This window comes from Bubalus bubalis, chromosome 2 (assembly GCF_019923935.1).
Source record: "Bubalus bubalis isolate 160015118507 breed Murrah chromosome 2, NDDB_SH_1, whole genome shotgun sequence".
Classification (NCBI taxonomy): Eukaryota; Metazoa; Chordata; class Mammalia; order Artiodactyla; family Bovidae; genus Bubalus; species Bubalus bubalis.
Window position 1 is genome coordinate 100,076,035 of NC_059158.1, and position 21,485 is coordinate 100,097,519.

The following is a 21,485-nucleotide window of genomic DNA, read 5'->3' on the forward strand; positions in this document are numbered from 1 at the left end:
ATCTTAAACATGGCAGTCTGTATATGTCAATTCCAAACTCCAGTTCATCCTTCTCTACTCATCTTAATTTTTAAATTGAGACTTATTTTATATTTGCCACCTGCTAAAATACAGTAAAAATAAGAAACACGGTTTATTAAGGATCATTTGATGCTCATGCATTTATGTCTAGAATTAACATAAAAACCATGTTCAGCTAAACCTTGGGGGAAACTATCTAAATTTTGTATAAACATAAATCAGCATATATGCATTCCTTTTACAATTATTAAGATGAGAACATTCTATATATAATATCCTATAATTCACTTAAAAAAAAATTTAACAAGGGTATCCTTCCATTATGCCACAGAGATCTACTTTTTAGGAACAGATGAGACCTAAGTCATGCAGCTGAATTGACTGGAGAAAAACCCATGACTCACTTTTAAATTCAGGAAGAACTCAAGTGGGCTCTTAACACTTTCAGCCAATCAATATAACTTCCTAGTCCATTCAGACTCCCATTTTCCTAGATAACGTTTTCACACCTTCTCTTCTTTGAGTCCTCTCTCTCGCACTCTACATTTGGCCTGTCAGGAATCCAGCTGACAATTTCAAATTACATCCAAAATCGAATGACTTTTCATCACATCAACTCCTGGTCTAAGGCGCAATTATTTCCAAATTACCTCCCAGCTTTTACTCTTACGCCCCATCAGCCTATTTGTAATACATATAATAGGTAAGATCAGAGCTTATAGTAAAATTTATCTCCCATTATGGTTCTCTAATTCCTATTCTCTCCCAATGAAATAATGTCATCACTGATATTATTTCCTTGTGTGTCCTTGTAGTGATTTTTTCTTAGGCATTGGTAAGGTTGTACTTTTAAGTATAATTTGAAAAACTGAATAGACCATGAAGATTTTTCTTTATTAAAAATAACAAGGCTCCTGGTTTGTTTTTAACAGCTGCATAGTATTTCATCTGGATATCTCACAGTTAAATCTGTTGTATATAGATACACATTTGGTTTCTCCAACATTTGGTATTAAATATTGCTAAGAATAACTTTCTACCTGTCTCAAAAGTAATGTATCAGTGGATAAACTGCAAGAAGTAATTAACTAGGCCCATGGAAAATGTGTTTTTCTAATTTTGACAGATACTGCCAATTTTCCTCCATATGATTTGTGTCAATTTACATTTCACCAGAAACATAAAATAATGCCTCCTTTTTCACAAAAACTATTATATCCAATTTTAAGAATTTGGGAAATCCCAATATGTGACAAGTAGTATTTCACAGTGGCTTTTATTAAGAGTGAAGTTGAAATTTTCATGTGCTTAAGAGGCATGTGTTTCTTTTTTCTGTAAACAGTTTATATACTCTGCCATTTGTCTGATAGTAAAGTTGGTCTTTTATCTTCTTGCATTTTTTAGGTTTAGTTAAAAAAACAGCCACTTTGGTGTTTGGAAGGTTGGACAGCCACATGTAAATCAATGACATTCAAATACTCTCTCAGACCATACACAAAAAAAAACTCAAAATGGCTTTAGGACTTAAAAGACATGATACCATAAATTTTTCATAAGAGAGTACAGGTAAACATTCTCTGACATATATTGTAGCAATATTTTCTTAGGTCAATTTCCCAAGGGAAAAGAAATAAAAGCAAAAATAAACTAATGGGATTTAATCAAACTTACAAGCTTTTGCACAGCAAAAGAAACCATTAACAACAAAAAGAGAATGTATGAACTGAGAGAAAATATTTGCAAATGATGTGACCAACAGGCCTTAATTTCCAAAATACACTAACAGTTCATACAACTAAATAACAACAAACAACTCAATCAAAAAATGGGCAGAAGACCTAAAAAGAAAGAAGAAGACATACAGATGTTTTCCAAAGGAGACATACAGATGGTAAATAAGCACATGAAACAATGCTTAAAGCTGCTAATTATTAGAGAAATGCAAATAAAAACTATGATGAGCAATCACCTCTGTTCAGAATGGCCATCATTAAAAAGTCTATAATTAATAAATGTGGGAGAGGGTATGGAGTAAATGGAAACTTCCTATACTGTTAGTAAGAATATAAATTGATGTGGCCCCTGTGGGCAACAGTATGGAAGTTTCTTAAGAAACTAAAAATAGAATTACCATGTGATCCAGCAATCCCACTACTGAACATATATTTGGAAAAGATTAAAAAGTCTAATTCAAAAAGATATATGCACTGCAATGTTGAGAGAAGCACTATTTACAATTGTCAAGATATGGAACAAATACAAGTGTCAATCAACAGAGGAATAGATAAAGAAGATGTGGTACATACACACGAAGGAATATTACTTAGTCACAAAAAAGAATGAAACAATGCCATCTACAGCAATATGGATGGACCTAGAGATCATCATATTAAGTGAAGGCCAGAAAAAGAAATATAAAATATCATATGATAACACTTACATGTAGAATCTAAAAAAATTATACAAATGAACTTATAAAACAGAAACAGAGTCAGAGACATATAAAAAAACTTATCATTTCCAAAGAGGAAAGAAGAGGAAGGATAAATTAGGCATTTGAGAATAACAGATACGCGCCACTATATGTAAAATAGATTAAAAATATTAAGATCCTATTGTATAGCAGCAGGAGCAATACTTACTATCTTGTAATAATACATAATGGGAAAGAATTTGAAAAAGAATATATCTGTATCCATATGAAACTGACTCACTTTGCTATATAAAACTTATATATGATAATTATCCTCCATATGATTTGTGTCAATTTATATTCCACCAAGAATGTATATATATATATCTGAATCACTTTGCTATATATCTGAAATGAACACATTGTAAATCAACTATAATAAAATAGTTTTTAAAAAATTAGCCACTTTAGTAAGAATTACAAACTTGCTTTTAATATAGTCTTTTGATTTTGGTTGTGCGTTGAAAAATGTGATCAAATTTATTAATCATCTCATTTTGTGGCTTCTAGATCTTGTTTTGAAGAGATTTTCTACTTTAAGACATAAGAAAAAAAAAAAAACACTCCTGTTTGCTTGAGTATCTGTGATGCAATATTTTACATTTAAGTATTTGATCCATTTATAATATACTTTGGCATATGGTGTGAGATATGGATTCAGCTTTTCTTTCCAGATGGCTGTGCAGTTGTCTCAAAATGTATTAAGCAATACAACTTTTCCGATATGAGATGCCATCTTTATCATTTTCAATATTCTTGCATTTATTAAATCTATTGCTGAAGTTTATAATCCTGTTCATTTTGTAATATCATGCACCAATAAAGCCTTTTTCAATTAGGTTTCTGTGAGAGAATTAAATTATAAAAAACATGTAACTAAAATATGTAAGAACACTGTCCTTGATTAATCCAGGTGAGCCCTAAATGCAATTACAAGAGTTCTTTTTTTTTTTTTTTTTTTTGGATTACATTTATTTTATTATTATTTTTTTTTAATTTTATTTTATTTTTAAACTTTACATAACTGTATTAGATTTGCCAAATATCAAAATGAATCCGAAAATCAGACACAGAAATGGAGAAGGAAATGTGGCCATGGAGCCCAAGTTTGAAGTGATGCTGTGGCCATAAGACAAGGAATGCTAGCAGCCACCAAAAACTTGAAGAGGTGAGGAAGGGATTCCCCCTAGAACCTTCACAGGAATAACAGCCCTTGGTTTCAATTTGGGCCCAGTGACACTGATTTAAGACTTCTGGCATCTGCTTCAGGCTCTACTACAAAGCCACAGTCATCAAGACAGTATGGTACTGGCACAAAGACAGAAATATAGATCAATGGAACAAAATAGAAAGCCCAGAGATAAATCCATGCATGTATGGACACCTTATCTTTGACAAAGGAGGCAAGAATATACAATGGATTAAAGATAATCGGGGCTGGTGCACTGGGACGACCCAGAGGGATGGAATGGGGAAGGAGGAGGGAGGGGGGTTTGGGATGGGGAACACATGTATACCTGTGGCCGATTCATTTTGATATTTGGCAAAACTAATACAGTTATGTAAAGTTTAAAAATAAAATAAAATTAAAAAAAAAATAAAGACAATCTCTTTAGCAAGTGGTGCTGGGAAAACTGGTCAACCACTTGTAAAAGAATGAAACTAGAACACTTTCTAACACCATACACAAAAATAAACTCAAAATGGATTAAAGATCTAAATGTAAGACCAGAAACTATAAAACTCCTAGAGAACATAGGCAAAACACTCTGACATACATCACAGCAGGATCCTCTATGACCCATCTCCCAGAATACTGGAAATAAAAGCAAAAATAAACAAATGGGACCTATTTAAACTTAAAAGCTTCTGCACAACAAAGGAAACTATAAACAAGGTGAAAAGACAGCCTTCAGAATGGGAGAAAATAATAGCAAATGAAGCAACTGACAAACAACTAATCTCAAAAATATACAAGCAATTCCTACAGCTCAATTCCAGAAAAATAAATGACCCAATCAAAAAATGGGCCAAAGAACTAAATAGACATTTCTCCAAAGAAGACATACAGATGGCTAACAAACACATGAAAAGATGCTCAACATCACTCATTATCAGAGAAATGCAAATCAAAACCATCATGAGGTACCATTTCACGCCAGTCAGAATGGCTGCGATCCAAAAGTCTACAAGCAATAAATGCTGGAGAGGGTGTGGAGAAAAGGGAGCCCTCTTACACTGTTGGTGGGAATGCAAACTAGTACAGCCACTATGGAGAACAGTGTGGAGATTCCTTAAAAAACTGGAAATAGAACCACCTTATGATCCAGCAATCCCACTGCTGGGCATATACACTGAGGAAACCAGAATTGAAAGAGACACGTGTACCCCAATGTTCATCACAGCACTGTTTATAATAGCCAGGACACGGAAGCAATCTAGATGACCATCAGCAGATGAACGGATAAGAAAGCTGTGGTACATATATACAATGGAGTATAATTCAGCCATTAAAAATAATACATTTGAATCAGTTCTAATGAGGTGGATGAAACTGGAGCCTATTATACAGAGTGAAGTAAGCCAGAAAGAAAAACACCAATATAGTATACTAATGCATATATATGGAATTTAGAAAGATGGTAACAATAATCCTGTACACAAGACAGCAAAAGAGACACTGATGTATAGAACAGTCTTATGGACTCTGTGGGAGAGCGAGAGGGTGGGATGATTTGGGAGAATGGCACTGAAACATGTATAATATCATATATGAAACGAGTCGCCAGTCCAGGTTCGATGCATGATACTGGATACTTGGGGCTGGTGCACTGGGATGAACCAGAGGGATGGTACGGGGAGGGAGGAGGGAGGAGAGTTCAGGATGGGGAACATGTGTATACCTATGGCGAATTCATGTTGATATATGGCAAAACCAATACAATATTGTAAAGTTATAAAATAAAATAAATTAAAAAATAAACTAAAAATACAAAAAAAGAATTGAAAATAAAGTGTTATGGGAGAAAAAAAAAAAAAAAGACTTCTGGCATCTGGAACTATGAGAGAATAAAAATCTGTTGTATTAACCCCTAAATTTGTGATAATTGTTATAGAAGTCATAGGAAAATAATAAACAATATTCTTAGGTTTGTGGCACATAAACAATATATGTAGGCAAAATATGGCACTAGGGCTTAATCTAAAATTACTGTTATACATGAAAATTACCTATATGGTGACATTGATTTTGTAGTACAAAAACTTAGTGAATTCTATTATTTCTAGTAGCCCGTCAGTTGATTAAATAAAATCCACTGGATGGCAGTTCTAGGTATATAATCATATGATCTGCACATAGAGCTTTTCACTTTATCTTTCTAAATTTAATTTTAAAGTCCTAATATTTTTCTCTTGGCTTTCCCCCTTATCACAATGTTAAATAATAGTCACGACAGTGGGCATCTTGCAAAGGTCCTGATTTGTGCAAATGCTTTCAATGTTTCCTCATTCTTCTCTCACCTCCACGCCTGGCTGACCTGTTTTGGACTGAGAGAATGAATAAACTTTCCAAGTCTACTGTGTTTTTGACTATTTTTCCTTGTACCTGCATTGTTTTTGCTTTGTATATGTTGGCGCCATGTTATTATTTGGTTTGTAGATATTTGTAATTGCTACATCTTCATTGTGAACTGCATTTTTTTGTATTAAAAATGACTTTATTCATCTCACTTGATGTTTGAGCTGATTCATCTGGTCTGACATTAAGTATTTGCTTGCCTTTGTTGTTGTTCAGTCGCTCAATCATGTCCAACTCTTTGTGATCCCATTAACTGTAGCATGCCAGGGTTCCCTGTCCTTCACTATCTCCCTGAGATTGCTGAAACTCATGTCCATTGAATCAGTGATGTCATCCAACCATCTCATTTTCTATCACCCCCTTCTCCTCTTGCCCTGAATCTTTCCCAGCTTCAGGGTCTTTTTCAATGAGTCAGCAGTTTGTATGAGACAGACCAAGTATTGGAGCTTCAGTTTCAACATCAGTCCTTCTGATGAATATTCAGGGGTGATTTCCTTTAGGATTGACTATTTTGATATACTTGCAGTCCAAGAGACTCTCAAGAGTCTTCTATAACACCACAGGTTGAAAGCATCAATTCTTTAGCACTCAGACTTCTTAATGGTCCAACTCTCACATCCATAGGGGACTACAGGAAAAACCATAGCTTTGATTATATAGACCTTCGTCGGCATAGTGATGTCTCTGCTTTTTAATATGCTATCTAGGTTTGTCATCACTCTTCTTCCAAGAAGCAACCATCTTTTAATTTTGTGACTGCAGTCACCATCCGCAATGATTTTGGAGCCCAAGAAAATGAAATCTGTCACTGTTTCCACTTTTCCCTCATCTATTTGCCATGAAGTGATGGACCAGATGCCACAATCTTAGTTTTTTGAATGTTGCTTGCCTTTAGCTGGCTTAATTTTTTATCCTTTAGTTTTCAACATTTTCAAAGCAATTTATTGTGTTACCTGCATATGGCGTTTTCCTCTGTGATTTAGTTCAAAATCCACTATCTAAAATACCAACACAAGCCAAAAACCCATTGACATTAATGTTTTCTCTTGGCTGATTCCCTTCGGTACAATGTTAAATGATAATTGTGACACCTAGCATCTAATTGCTTTTCACTTTTTAATATTTTAACTTGTTTTAGGGATTTTTTTTAAAGAAAATATTTAACATTAGTTATCTCATTTTTCTTCAGGTGTAGTTTCTCTGCACATACCTTTGTTCCAGTAGTTATGATTTATAATGCTAACTTTATGAAACTCTGTATTTATTAACTTATATAATTTATACAGCTTTGTTTTTTATTTCTCTATTCAAAATCTATTCGTTTACTTCTACAAGCAATAAAGATATTAGCATATTTCCTGTTACTCTGTCCTTCTCTTTCTTTCCTTCACTATATTTCAGTTAGTATTTTTTAAAGTATTTTTCTCTGTACTGTTAAACTCTGCTTATACTTTTATTATTTGCATCTTCATGGACATTCTTTGACTTGCAAGTATTAAAGAAGTGGAAATTAACAAACTAAAACTACAAAACCCAGCAAGAAAAGGAGAGGAAAAGAGGTCAAGTTAATACGTTATTTCTGTTTTAAGGGAATAGAATACAGTGTTTCCATTTTTTTTCTCGTCTGTATTTTATAATTAAATCCTTTCAGTGCTTACTGCTCATCTTTCTGTGGTAATTTTTAAGTTATTTCAATGTAAGTGCCAGTAGTTCATCTTCTAATTTTTTTCAAAACAATATTCATTGAGTTCAAAACTATCTGTAGTCTTTGTACCCAAAGACACTTAGAATTTAAAATATAAAATGCTTTTATTTCTATATGATCATATAGATGTTACTCCACTATCAACTGGCCCTAAGAGTTGATGTGGATAAATAAGAGAGAAGACCAAATATTTTCTCCCTTTACCTTCCAATCAATAATTTAATCATTCTTCATGCTTGAAGTCTGTAAGTTCATGAATCTTGGTTTTGAAAGTTTTAGGTAAAAATTTCCCATGGCCTTTTCCAGATGTGGATTCAAATTATCCTCTATTTTACAAAAGATACTAAATTTTAACTTTAAATATTTATTCTCTTTTTTCTTTATTGTCTATCTCAATTTACCTACTTTCACATATTAGCACACAAAATTTTCTCTATATTTATTTATTTATTTGGCTTATTTTATTAATTCTTCTCATTGTAATCTTTTATATCCTTAAAAGTACTTTCCATAATATCTAGCCACTCTTCTGTTCCTTCCAGTTTCATCTTTTTCTTAATTTATTTTTTACTTGGAGGATAATTGTTTTACAATGTTATATTAGTTTCTGCTGTACAACAACATGAATCAGCTGTAATTATACATATATCCTGTCCCTCCCCTCCCCTCATCCTACCCTTCTCGGTCATCATAGAGTGGCAGGCTGGGCTCCCTGTGTTATATAGCAACTTCTAGCCAGCTATCTATTTTACACATGGTTGCTGCTGCTGCTGCTGCTAAGTCGCTTCAGTCGTGTCTGACTGTGCAACCCCGTAGACAGCAGCCCAACCAGGCTTCCCTGTCCCTGGGATTCTCCAGGCAAGAACACTGGAGTGGGTTGCCATTTCCTTCTCCAATGCATGAAAGCGAAGAGTGAAAGTGAAGTCGCTCAGTCGTGTCCGACTCTTAGCGACCCCATGGACTGTAGCCCACCAGGCTCCTCCATCCATGGGATTTTCCAGGCAAGAGTACTGGCGTATGGGAAGGAAATGGCACCCCACTCCAGTACTCTTGCCTGGAAAATCCCATGGATGGAAGAGCCATAGGCTGCAGTCCATGGGGCTGCAAAGAGTCGGACACAACTGAGCGACTTTCACTTTTTAGCATATATATGTTGATGCTACTTTCTCTGTTCCTCTCATTCCTTCCTTCCCCCACACAGACTTGTGTCCACAAGTCTGTTCTCTATATCTGCATTTCCACTGCTTTCCTGAAAATAGGTTCATTAATACCATCTTTCTAAATTCCATATATATATATGCATTAATATTATACTGTATTTGTTTTTCTCTAAGTTACTTCACTCCTTATAATAGGCTCTAGGTTCATCCACCTCACTAGAACTGACTCAAATTTGTTCTTTTTATGGCTGAATAATATTCCATTGTATGTATGTACTACATCTTCTTTATCCATTCATCTGTTGATGGGCATCTTGCTTCCATGTAGTAGCTATTGTAAAGAGTGCTGCTATGAACAATGGGGTATGTGTGTCTTCTTCAATTATGATTTTGTCAGGATATACACCCAGTAGTGGGATTGCTGGGTCATACGGTAGTTTTATTCTTAGTTTTTTAAGGAATTTCCATATTGTTTTCCATAGTGGCTATATCAATTTATATTCCCACCAACAGTATAAGAGAGTTCCATTTTCTCCACACCCTCTCCAGCATTTACTGCTTGTAAATTTTTTGATGATGGCCATTCTGACTGGTGTAAGGTGATACCTCATTGTGGTTTTGATGTACAATTCTCTAAGAATTAGAAAAAAAGATATTGAGCATCACATTATTGGGTATCTTCCATTTTATATTTGAAGTATCTATTGAAGTTTGTTTTGTCCAGCTCATCTTCTGTCATTTTACAACGTATTTCCAGAGTCCTTGCTTTCTGGATTAGTTTTGCTCCTAGAGTTGATTGCTTTATTCATTTTCTCTCATCTCCTTCTCTTTGTGTCCCATCCATCCCTCCCTGTCTGTTTCCTTTTCTTTCTTTATGAAGAAACCAATTCAATATGTTTTCAGTAATATTAGGATTTAGTTGTAATACCCATATGCTGAAACAGGCAAAAGGAGATAAGACCTAATAGGAGTCACATGAGTGACTGAACTGAACTGAACTGAACTGAGAGAATAAATGGAGAAGTAATTTAGGAGAAATGTAGTGGTAAAGAACACAATGGAGTGGATCTCAGAAAATGATGGCAAAAAGTATGCCCTGAAGGTACATAACATACCCTAAGTTGCCAAAGGCCTTGTTTTTAATCACAGGTATGGGGACAGAGGTGAGTTGAGTTGGCAGCAGAATCCAGTAGACCCAGTTAGATTTAGAAAAGTAAAGAAGGTAGGAGCTATATAAATAGTACACAAACAAGTCATTTTTACAGGAAACATTTTGTGTCTGTGGCAGCAGAGAAGACTAGTCCTTGGAAAGCAAACTTGAAACAATACCCCAGACCCTTCCCACCAACACATACATACTTACATACATACATACAACTCCATGTGCATGCCAGGTAAAATCATTACATCCGGTCATGAGTAATAAAAGGAAGACTAGCACAGCATTGATAACAAGGGTACTCTAAGCAAATGAAAAGAAATAGCAAAACATAGCATTAGGAAGCAACTGATCAATAGAAAAATGTTACTACAATGCAACAGAGAGGCTGGAAAATTGAAAATTTTCATTTGTCATTTGCATTTCTACTTTGATAAACTATATGTTTAAATATTTTATAAAAAATGGGTTGTCTTTTCCATAGTGAATTGTTGACACTCTTTGTATGTTAAGAAAATCAGCATCTTCCTTGTTGTAGATATCAACTATTAATTCTTAGGTTTTGAATTGTCTTTGATTTTATAGACTTTTCTAATTATTTAAAAAATTTTAGTATAAATTACAAATCTATTATTTTATGGCTTTTAAAGAGTTGCTTTTAAAACGAAATACTGAAGTCATAGCTATGTTTTCCAAAGATATTTTAAATTTCACAAAGCACATCCATTCCATGTGATCTGTAGGTTCAAAACCTACCAATGGCTTATTGAATAGTAAAACCTAAACTTTAAATTCCTTAATCAGACCTCTAAGTCCATTACACATCTTGGTCCTGTAAGATTCTTTTTATGGGAGATACATAAAGTTTAAGTAAGAAAGGATTAAAAAGAAATAAACTACACTATGAAATTGTGTAAGAAAAACTGAAATAAGATGTTAGGTATAAACATTAAAATGCATCAAAAATTATAATAACTATTATGTTATTGATCATTTCCTTTTGTTATTAGATCTGTGAACTCTCTGCTTATGCTATTATTTTTTGTTTTTGTTAATGAAAACACCTTTAATTATTCTTCCAATAATAAATAATTATAAGAAAGTTTCAAACTCTTGAGATAAGTGAAAATCTTCTAAAGTTAACTATAATTTGGTATATACTGTACAGGACATTAGACTAGACGACTGCCTGTTTTTTTCTGAAAACTTACCTTCCCTGAACATAATAACCTTACTTAGTCTTTTTCAAAATATTTACCTTTTACACAGCCTTGAGATACATAACCAGTCTGTAAAAGGTTTTAAGAGATGTAAAGACGTCAGTTCGGAGAAGGCAATGGCACCCCACTCCAGTACTCTTGCCTGGAAAATCCCATGGACAGAGGAGCCTGGTAGGCTGCAGTCCATGGGGTTGCTAAGAGTCGGACACGACTGAGCAACTTCCCTTTTACTTTTCACTTTCATGCACTGGAGAAGGAAACGGCAACCCACTCCAGTATTCTTGCCTGAAGAATCCCAGGGACGGGGGAGCCTGGTGGGCTGCCATCTATGGGGTCGCACAGAGTCGGACACGACTGAAGCAACTTAGCAGCAGCAGCAGCAAAGACGTCAGTTAAGAGCACTTTTAACTAAAGTTTCTGGTTATAGAATAGAAAACTAATGGAGCTCAGGATTAATCTAGGTATGTGTTAGTGGGAGTTTAAGTCAAGCAAGATTGGGCATATCAGGCCAATGATGAGGGTCAAAACATTAAATTCCTGGTCAGTTCAAAAAGAAAGTGACTATTACATGGCTCAGATGTGGACACTGAGACTGTCCAAGTATTTCTTGACTAAAAGACAAGTGGAGGAAGGTAAACTTCTAAACTCATTCTATGAGGCCACCATCACCCTAAGACCAAAACCTGACAAAGATCCCACAAAAAAAGAAAACTATAGGCCAATATCACTGATGAACATAGTTGCAAAAATCCTTAACAAAATTCTAGCAATCAGAATCCAACAACACATTAAAAAGATCATACACCATGACCAAGTGGGCTTTATCCCAGGGATGCAAGGATTCTTCAATATCCGCAAATCAATCAGTGTAATACACCACATTAACAAATTGAAAAATAAAAACCATATGATTATCTCAATAGATGCAGAGAAAGCCTTTGACAAAATTCAACATCCGTTTATGATAAAAACTCTCCAGAAAGCAGGAATAGAAGGAACATACCTCAACATAATAAAAGCTATATATAACAAACCCACAGCAAACATTATCCTCAATGGTGAAAAATTGAAAGCATTTCCTCTAAAGTCAGGAACAAGACAAGGGTGCCCACTCTCACCATTACTATTCAACATAGTTTTGGAAGTTCTGGCCACAGCAATCAGAGCAGAAAAAGAAATAAAAGGAATCCAAATTGGAAAAGAAGAAGTAAAACTCTCACTGTTTGCAGATGACATGATCCTCTACATAGAAAACCCTAAAGACTCCACCAGAAAAATACTAGAACTAATTAATGATTATAGTAAAGTTGCAGGATATAAAATCAACACACACAAATCCCTTGCATTCCTATACACTAATAATGAGAAAACAGAAAGAGAAATTAAGGAAACAATTCCATTCACCATTGCAACAGAAAGAATAAAATACTTAGGAATATATCTACCTAAAGAAACTAAAGACCTATATATAGAAAACTATAAAACACTGGTGAAAGAAATCAAAGAAGACACTAATAGATGGAGAAATATACCATGTTCATGGAAGAATCAATATAGTGAAAATGAGTATACTACCCAAAGCAATTTATAGATTCTATGCAATCCCTATCAAGCTACCAACGCTATTCTTCACAGAGCTAGAACAAATAATCTCACAATTTGTATGGAAATACAAAAAACCTCGAATAGCCAAAGCGATCTTGAGAAAGAAGAATGGAACTGAAGGAATCAACCTGCCTGACTTCAGGCTCTACTACAAAGCCACAGTTATCAAGACAGTATGGTACTGGCACAAAGACAGAAATATAGATCAATGGAACAAAATAGAAAGCCCAGAGATAAATCCACGCACATATGGACACCTTATCTTTGACAAAGGAGGCAAGAATATACAATGGATTAAAGACAATCTCTTTAACAAGTGGTGCTGGGAAAACTGGTCAACCACTTGTAAAAGAATGAAACTAGAACACTTTCTAACACCATATACAAAAATAAACTAAAATGGATTAAAGATCTCAATGTAAGACCAGAAACTATAAAACTCCTAGAGGAGAACATAGGCAAAACACTCCGACATACATCACAGCAGGATCCTCTATGACCCACCTCCCAGAATATTGGAAATAAAAGCAAAAATAAACAAATGGGACCTAATTAACCTTCAAAGCTTCTGCACAACAAAGGAAACTATTAGCAAGGTGAAAAGACAGCCTTCAGAATGGGAGAAGATAATAGCAAATGAAGCAACTGACAAACAACTAATCTCGAGAATATACAAGCAACTCCTACAGCTCAACTCCAGAAAAATAAATGACCCAATCAAAAAATGGGCCAAAGAACTAAATAGACATTTCTCCAAAGAAGACATACAGATGGCTAACAAACACATGAAAAGATGCTCAACATCACTATCAGAGAAATGCAAATCAAAACCACCATGAGGTACCATTTCACGCCAGTCAGAATGGCTGCGATCCAAAAGTCTACAAGCAATAAATGCTGGAGAGGGTGTGGAGAAAAGGGAGCCCTCTTACACTGTTGGTGGGAATGCAAACTAGTACAGCCACTATGGAGAACAGTGTGGAGATTCCTTAAAAAACTGGAAACAGAACTGCCTTATGACCCAGCAATCCCACTGCTGGGCATACACACTGAGGAAACCAGAAGGGAAAGAGACACGTGTACCCCAGTGTTCATCACAGCACTGTTTATAATAGCCAGGACATGGAAGCAACCTAGTTGTCCACCAGCAGATGAATGGATAAGAAAGCTGTGGTACATATACACAATGGAGTATTACTCAGCCATTAAAAAGAATACATTTGAATCCATTCTAATGATGTGGATGTAACTGGAGCCTATTATACAAAGTGAAGTAAGCCAGAAAGAAAAACACCAATACAGTATACTAACGCATATATATGGAATTTAGAAAGATGGTAACAATAACCTTGTGTACGAGACAGCAAAAGAGACACTGATGTATAGAACAGTCTTATGGACTCTGTGGGAGAGGGAGAGGGTGGGAAGATTTGGGAGAATGGCACTGAAACATGTATAATATGTATGAGACGAGTCGCCAGTCCAGGTTCAATGCACGATACTGGATGCTTGGGGCTGGTGCACTGGGACGACCCAGAGGTATTGGGGAGGGAGGAGGGAGGTGGGTTCAGGATGGGGAACACATGTATACCTGTGGCGGATTCATTTTGATATTTGGCAAAACTAATACAATATTTTAAAGTTTAAAAATAAAATAAAATTAAAAAAAAAAAAGTAGGTCTGGGGTACACTGGTGGGTGGGGAGACCATCAGGTGTTACTGGTACCCAAAGCTGAAGAGAAAACTTAAATAGATCAGAAAGCATTAAAGACATAAATAGCATTCAAAGACATCTCTCAACCAGATACTTTACATAGAGTTTTAGCACACAATAAAGAAACAGTAACATATTATATAAAGCTATACTAGAAAATAAAAGAGTAAAAAGTTGCTCATCTCATTTATAAGGCTGGTGTAATCTTAATTGCAAAACCAGACAAGGAAAATGAAGCACAAAAGTGTAGTACTTTTCACTTAAGAATGTAGATTCTAAAATCCTAAATAAAATATCTGCTAACCAAATACAATAATGTATGAAAATAAGGCATCATGAGATACACAGCACAATCCATTTATGCATATTAAAATTTCATGTGTATAAGTGGGGAAGAAGGCAGGATAGAGATATAGTTAAGATGAGTTCAGCCATGAGGTAACTGTTGAAGGTGAGATATGGGCACATGAAAGTTCATGATATTATGCTCCCTTTTCTTTTTTATTTGAAATTTTCCATTAAAAAAATATATAAAATAATATGTTATAAAAATACATATAAACAAAAGAGAACAGTGCAACAGATATTAGACTACATATCAGAATGATTTCCTATGAGTCCAGGTCAGCAGCATGATAATGGAAATGAGAATAAAAGAAAATATACAAATAAAATAAGTGCTTTGCATGGACCAGAACTCTTACTTTCTATGCAAACGTTACAGTAAAAAGGGAACCTCTCTTTTAAAAAAATTAAGAAGGATCTATCACTATGGAGATAAAGGAACTATAAAAATAACTGCATAACTATTATAATTCAGAAAACAATTGAATAGCTATTCTAAGCAACCAACTCATCACGTAAAGTATAGATGAATTATAAATAAGTAATATCATTTATATTTTCAAGAAAAGTCATTTCTCACAATAATATCATAAAAAACTAGCAAAAACTCACTAAGATGCTAATCAGAAATTAAGGAGAAAAAATAAACTCTAAGTACTTGTACTCTACAAGAATAAAGAAATATAGAACAAAGGAAAATAACTCCTGCACCAGAGGTTGTATACTGTTTTATTTGATTCAAACAGTAGCAAAAGTGGATACTGTCACAGGAAGTTTTATGCTGTTTTTGAAAAATTAGGACTTTTCAATTTCTGTATTTCTAGTTTCTTCAGGAAAAAAGTCATGAGATTTGATATTACTGGTCTCTTATTCCCACTTAAAAAGGATTTTAGAGCTAAACAGAAGTGCCCTAATCATTAAGAGGTTACCCACTCTGCAAGGTTCCATTGTACCTATCTGACCCACAAAATAATTATTATTTTTAAAAATGTTAATTGAAGGATAATTGCTTTACAGAATTTTGTCATTTTCTGTCATACATCAACAAGGATCAGCCACAGGTACACCCATGTCACCTCCCTCCTGAACCACACAAAATTAAAGTACCCTTTTTTCATTTTGTACTCTGTATCTCACTCAAAATTTTACCAAAGGTATTCAATTTACTTAGTAACATAAGCATGTAAGCAGTCATGGGAGACATGAACAGAATATGGTAAGTGAAAGTGTATCGTAGGTCAAGACAAATCTTCAGGAGCTCAAGAAATAGTGAAAAAGAAGTTAGGCATTCAGAAGTAATACTATGAGTGAAACTGTCACAGGGTTTTTTTTTTTTTTGGAATGGTTGAAAAGCAAGCTCTTAACATGGTTAAAGACATAAATATTATTAAAAAATATAGTGCATAGCAGGTTCTGAAAAATTATTTTTTCTAGTTAAACTCTGAGTTGTGCACCCATTGTGATGGATGCTACTTAATATCTTCTTCATTCTTTTTAATTACTTTGCATTCTTCCATAATACATCAATTTTATCAACTGCTCATTATAAATGAAATCTGATACTTTCTGTCAAGATGGTATTAAGGCATAACAATTTGTGCCTGAATATGAATCAATGTGGTTGTCAGGGCCAGTGACAAAAAAGTATGCAAGTTTAGCAAGTTAAATTATAATCTGGCAACCCTAACCATTTAAATTAGATTATTTATGAGGCTATAGTCATTACTTACCTTCAGTGTCTATTTTTTAAAGATCTTGTCTGTAAACCAGATAACCTTCAATATCTACTTTCCACATGCAGAAACTGATATCCTCAATATTCATCTAAAACAAAAACATAAGAAAATATCATGACTTTGAGGTTATAAATATTTTTTCATTTATTTTAAATATTAAAGGAAATCTTAAAATTATAAGTATGGGCAAAGGGAGGTGTCTACTGTAGGACATATTTTATGCAATTAAACAGTAATAATAATTTTTCCATTTAGAAGAATCAGAAAGGCCTGTGAAACATACTTTGACATTTTGATCCTTGGCATAGAGTTTAGCATCAATGGACATGATTTAAGCAAACTCTGAGAGAAGGTGAAGTACAGGGAAACCTGGCATGTGTAGTTCATGAGGTTGCAAAGAGTCAGACAAGACTTAGTACCTCAACAACAACAACAACATAGAGTTTAGTACTTTCTATAGTATCAATTTTATCTTGCTAACCTAGTTTTTATCAACATTTTGAAGAAATATAATTTTAAACACATTAATTCTGATGTTCTACAGGAATGTAGCCCTATCCTAGAAAATACTTTCCTTGTTTAGAATGGATAATTACCAAAAATATATTCTTGATTACTCTTGAGTTGCCTGTAAAAGGCAGAACCATAGAAATCAATTAGCTAAATAGTCTGTCTTCATGACGGAGAAGGTAATGGCACCCCACTTCAGTACTGTCTTCACGAAAAGTGAAGTAAGTGAGTGAAGTCGCTCAGTCATGTCCGACTCTTTGCAACCCCACTGACTGTAGCCTACCAGACTCCTCTGTCCATGGGATTTTCCAGGCAAGAATAATGGAGTGGCCTAGAGAAAAACATAGGCAAAACACTCTCTGACATAAATCACAGTGGGATCCTCTATGACCCACCTCCCAGAGTAATGGAAATAAAAGCAAAAATAAACAAATGGGACCTAATTAAACTTAAAAGCTTTTGCACAACGAAGGAAACTATAAGCAAGGTGAAAAGACAGCCTTCAGAATGGGAGAAAATAACAGCAAATGAAGCAATTGACAAAGATTTAATCTAAAAAATACATAAGCAGCTCATACAGCTCAATTCCAGAAAAATAAACGACCCAATCAAAAAATGGGCCAGAGAACTAAACAGACATTTCCCCAAAGAAGACATACAGATGGCTAACAAACACATGAAAGTCTCAACATCACTCGTTATCAGAGAAATTCAAATCAAAATCACAATAAGCTACCATTTCATGCCGGTCAGAATGGCTGCTATCAAAAAGTCTACAAACAATAAATGCTGGAGAGGGTGCAGAGAAAAGGGAATCCTCTTACACTGTTGGTGGGAATGCAAACTAGTACAGCCACTATGGAGAACAGTGTGGAGATTCCTTAAAAAACCGGAAATAGAACTGCCTTATGACCCAGCAATCCCACTGCTGGGCATACACACCGAGGAAACCAGAACTAAAAAGACATGTGTACCCCAATTTTCATGGCAGCACTGTTTACAATAGCTGGGACATGGAAGCAACCTAGATGTCCATCGGGAGATGAATGGATAAGAAAGCTGTGGTACATATACACAATGAAATAGTACTCAGCCATTAAAAAGAATGCATTTGAATCAGTTCTATGAGGTGGAAGAAACTGGAGCCTATTATACAGAGTGAAGTAAGCCAGAAAGAAAAACACCAATACAGTATATTAACGCATATATACGGAATTTAAAAGATGGTAACAATGACCCTATATGCAAGACAGCAAAAGGGACACAGATGTAAAGAACAGTCTTTTAGACTCTACGGGAGAAGGCGAGGGTGGGATGATTTGAGAGAATAGCATTGAAAGATGTACATTATCATACGTGAAACAGATCACCAATCCAGGTTCAACACATGAGACAGGGTGCTCAGGGCTGGTGCACTGGGATGACCCTGAGGGATGGGATGGGGAGGGAGGTGGGAGGGGGTTCAGGATGGGGAACACATGTACACCCATGGCTGATTCATGTCAACATATGGCAAAAACCACTACAATACTGTAAAGTAATTAGCCTCCAAAAAAAAAAAAAAAAAGAATACTGGAGTGGGTTGAGATTTCCTACTCCAGAAAATCTTCGTGACCCAGGGATTGAAGCTGGGTTTCCTGCACAGTAGGCAGACACATTATCGTCTGAGCCACCAGGAGAGTCTGGATGAAAAGGTCAATATTATTCAACCTTTATCACTTAAACTGACCAATCAGTGCTTTACATCACTTAGTTAAGCTTCAGTTCAGTTCAGTCGCTCAGTCGTGTCTGACTCTTTGCAACCCCATGAATCGCAGCACGCCAGGCCTTCCTGTCCATCACCAACTCCCGGAGTTCACAAAGACTCACGTCCATCGAGTCAGTGATGCCATCCAGCCATTTCATCCTCTGTCGTCCCCTTCTCCTCCTGCCCCCAATCCCTCCCAGCATCAGAGTCTTTTCCAATGAGTCAACTCTTTGCAGGAGGTGGCCAAAGTACTGGAGTTTCAGCTTTAGCATCATTCCTTCCAAAGAAATCCCAGGACTGATCTTCAGAATGGACTGGTTGGATCTCCTTGCAGTCCAAGGGACTCTCAAGAGTCTTCTCCAACACCACAGTTCAAAAGTATCAATTCTTTGGTGCTCAGCCTTCTTCACAGTCCAACTCTCACATCCATACATGACCACAGGAAAAACCATAGCCTTGACTAGATGAACCTTTGTTGGCGAAGTAATGTCTCTGCTTTTGAATATACTATCTAGGTTGGTCATAACTTTCCTTCCAAGGAGTAAACGTCTTTTAATTTCATGGCTGCAGTCACCATCTGCAGTGATTTTGGAGCCCAGAAAAATAAAGTCTGACACTGTTGCCACTGTTTCCCCATCTATTTCCCATGAAGTGATGGGACCAGATGCCATGATCTTCATTTTCGGAATGTTGAGCTTTAAGCCAACTTTTTCACTCTCCACTTTCACTTTCATCAAGAGGCTTTTTAGTTCCTCTACACTTTCTGCCATAAGGGTGGTGTCATCTGCATATCTGAGGTTACTGCTATTTCTCCCGGCAATCTTGATTCCAGCTTGTGTTTCTTCCAGTCCAGCGTTTCTCATGATGTATTCTGCATATAAGTTAAATAAGCAGGGTGACAATATACAGCCTTGACATACTCCTTTTCCTATTTGGAACCAGTCTGTTGTGCCATGTCCAGTTCTAAATGTTGCTTACTGACCTGCATACAGATTTCTCAAGAGGCAGATCAAGTGGTCTGGTATTCCCATCTCTTGAAGAATTTTCCACAGTTTATTGTGATCCACACACTCAAAGGCTTTGGCATAGTCAATAAAGCAGAAATAGATGTTTTTCTGGAACTCTCTTGCTTTTCCCATGATCCAGCGGATGTTGGCAATTTGATCTCTGGTTCCTCTGCCTTTTCTAAAACCAGCTTGAACATCAGGAAATTCAGAGTTCACATATTGCTGAAGCCTGGCTTGGAGAATTTTGAGCATTACTTTCCTAGCGTGTGAGATGAGTGCAATTGTGCAGTAGTTTGAGCACTCTTTGGCATTGCGTTTCTTTGGGATTGGAATGAAAACTGACCTTTTCCAGCCCTCTGGCCACTGCTGTTTCCAAATTTGCTGGCATATTGGGTGCAGCACTTTCACAGCATCATCTTTTAGGATTTGAAAGAGCTCAACTGGAATTCCATCACCTCTACTAGCTTTGTTTGTAGTGATGCTTTCTAATGCCCACTTGACTTCACATTCCAGGATGTCTGGCTCTAGGTCAGTTATCACACCATCATGATTATCTGGGCCATGAAGATCTTTTTTGTACAGTTCTTCTGTGTATTCTTGCCATCTCTTCTTAATATCTTCTGCTTCTGTTAGGTCCATACCATTTCTGTCCTTTATCAAGCCCATATTTGCATGAAATGTTCCCTTGGTATCTCTAATTTTCTTGAAGAGATATCTAATCTTTCCCATTCTGTTGTTTTCCTCTATTTCTTTGCATTGATCGCTGAAGAAGGCTTTCTTATCTCTTCTTTGGAACTCTGCATTCAGATGCTTGTATCTTTCCTTTTCTCCTTTGCTTTTCATTTCTCTTCTTTTCACAGCTATTTGTAAGGCCTCCCCAGACAGCCATTTTGCTTTTTTGCATTTCTTTTTCATGGGGATGGTCTTGATCCCTGTCTCCTGTACAATGTCACGAACCTCATTCCATAGTTCATCAAGCACTGTATCAGAGGTCTTTTAAAAGAAACTGCCGTCTAATAGAGAATTGGGATTATTCAGAAAAAATGCTTTCTTGAAATAATTTTGATTTCGATTTCTTCTGATTGTGTAAATAAGCCTGAGATAAGCAGTTAGGGAAACAGAATTTGGATGCCACAGTGACATACCTTTAGCATGTGGTTTTGAGTACTATGGATTCCAAAGTCAATCAATAATTTTTTGACTAGGAACATCACTGTTCCTTTTGTTCAATAGTGGATATCCCTGATTCATTGCAGCTACACATTAAAAACATGTGGGACACTTCTAAACGTATGGAGACTCAGTCTCTTCCTTAAATATTCAGATTTTAATTGGTATCACATGGGGCTAGAACCTAGCTAATTTCCAAAATATTAAGGAAGGATATTTTACTGGTTAAGACACAATCTCACTGCAACTGCCTGACTTAATTTCTACAGATAACTAATAAGACATTAACTTAAAAAGTACTGCCTACAGATGTTTATGGAAATTAGTAAGATA

General features: G+C 35.6%; 1 non-coding gene across 1 annotated transcript in view; it reads right to left on the bottom strand.

The window, feature by feature from the left end:
* LOC102414856 overlaps positions 1-21,485 on the bottom strand; it is a 221,236-nt gene that overhangs the window by 30,422 nt on the left and 169,329 nt on the right. Inside the window, exon 2 of the transcript XR_006640542.1 lies at positions 16,713-16,806. This is a non-coding gene — a transcript (uncharacterized LOC102414856). The remainder of the gene's footprint in view (positions 1-16,712; positions 16,807-21,485) is intronic.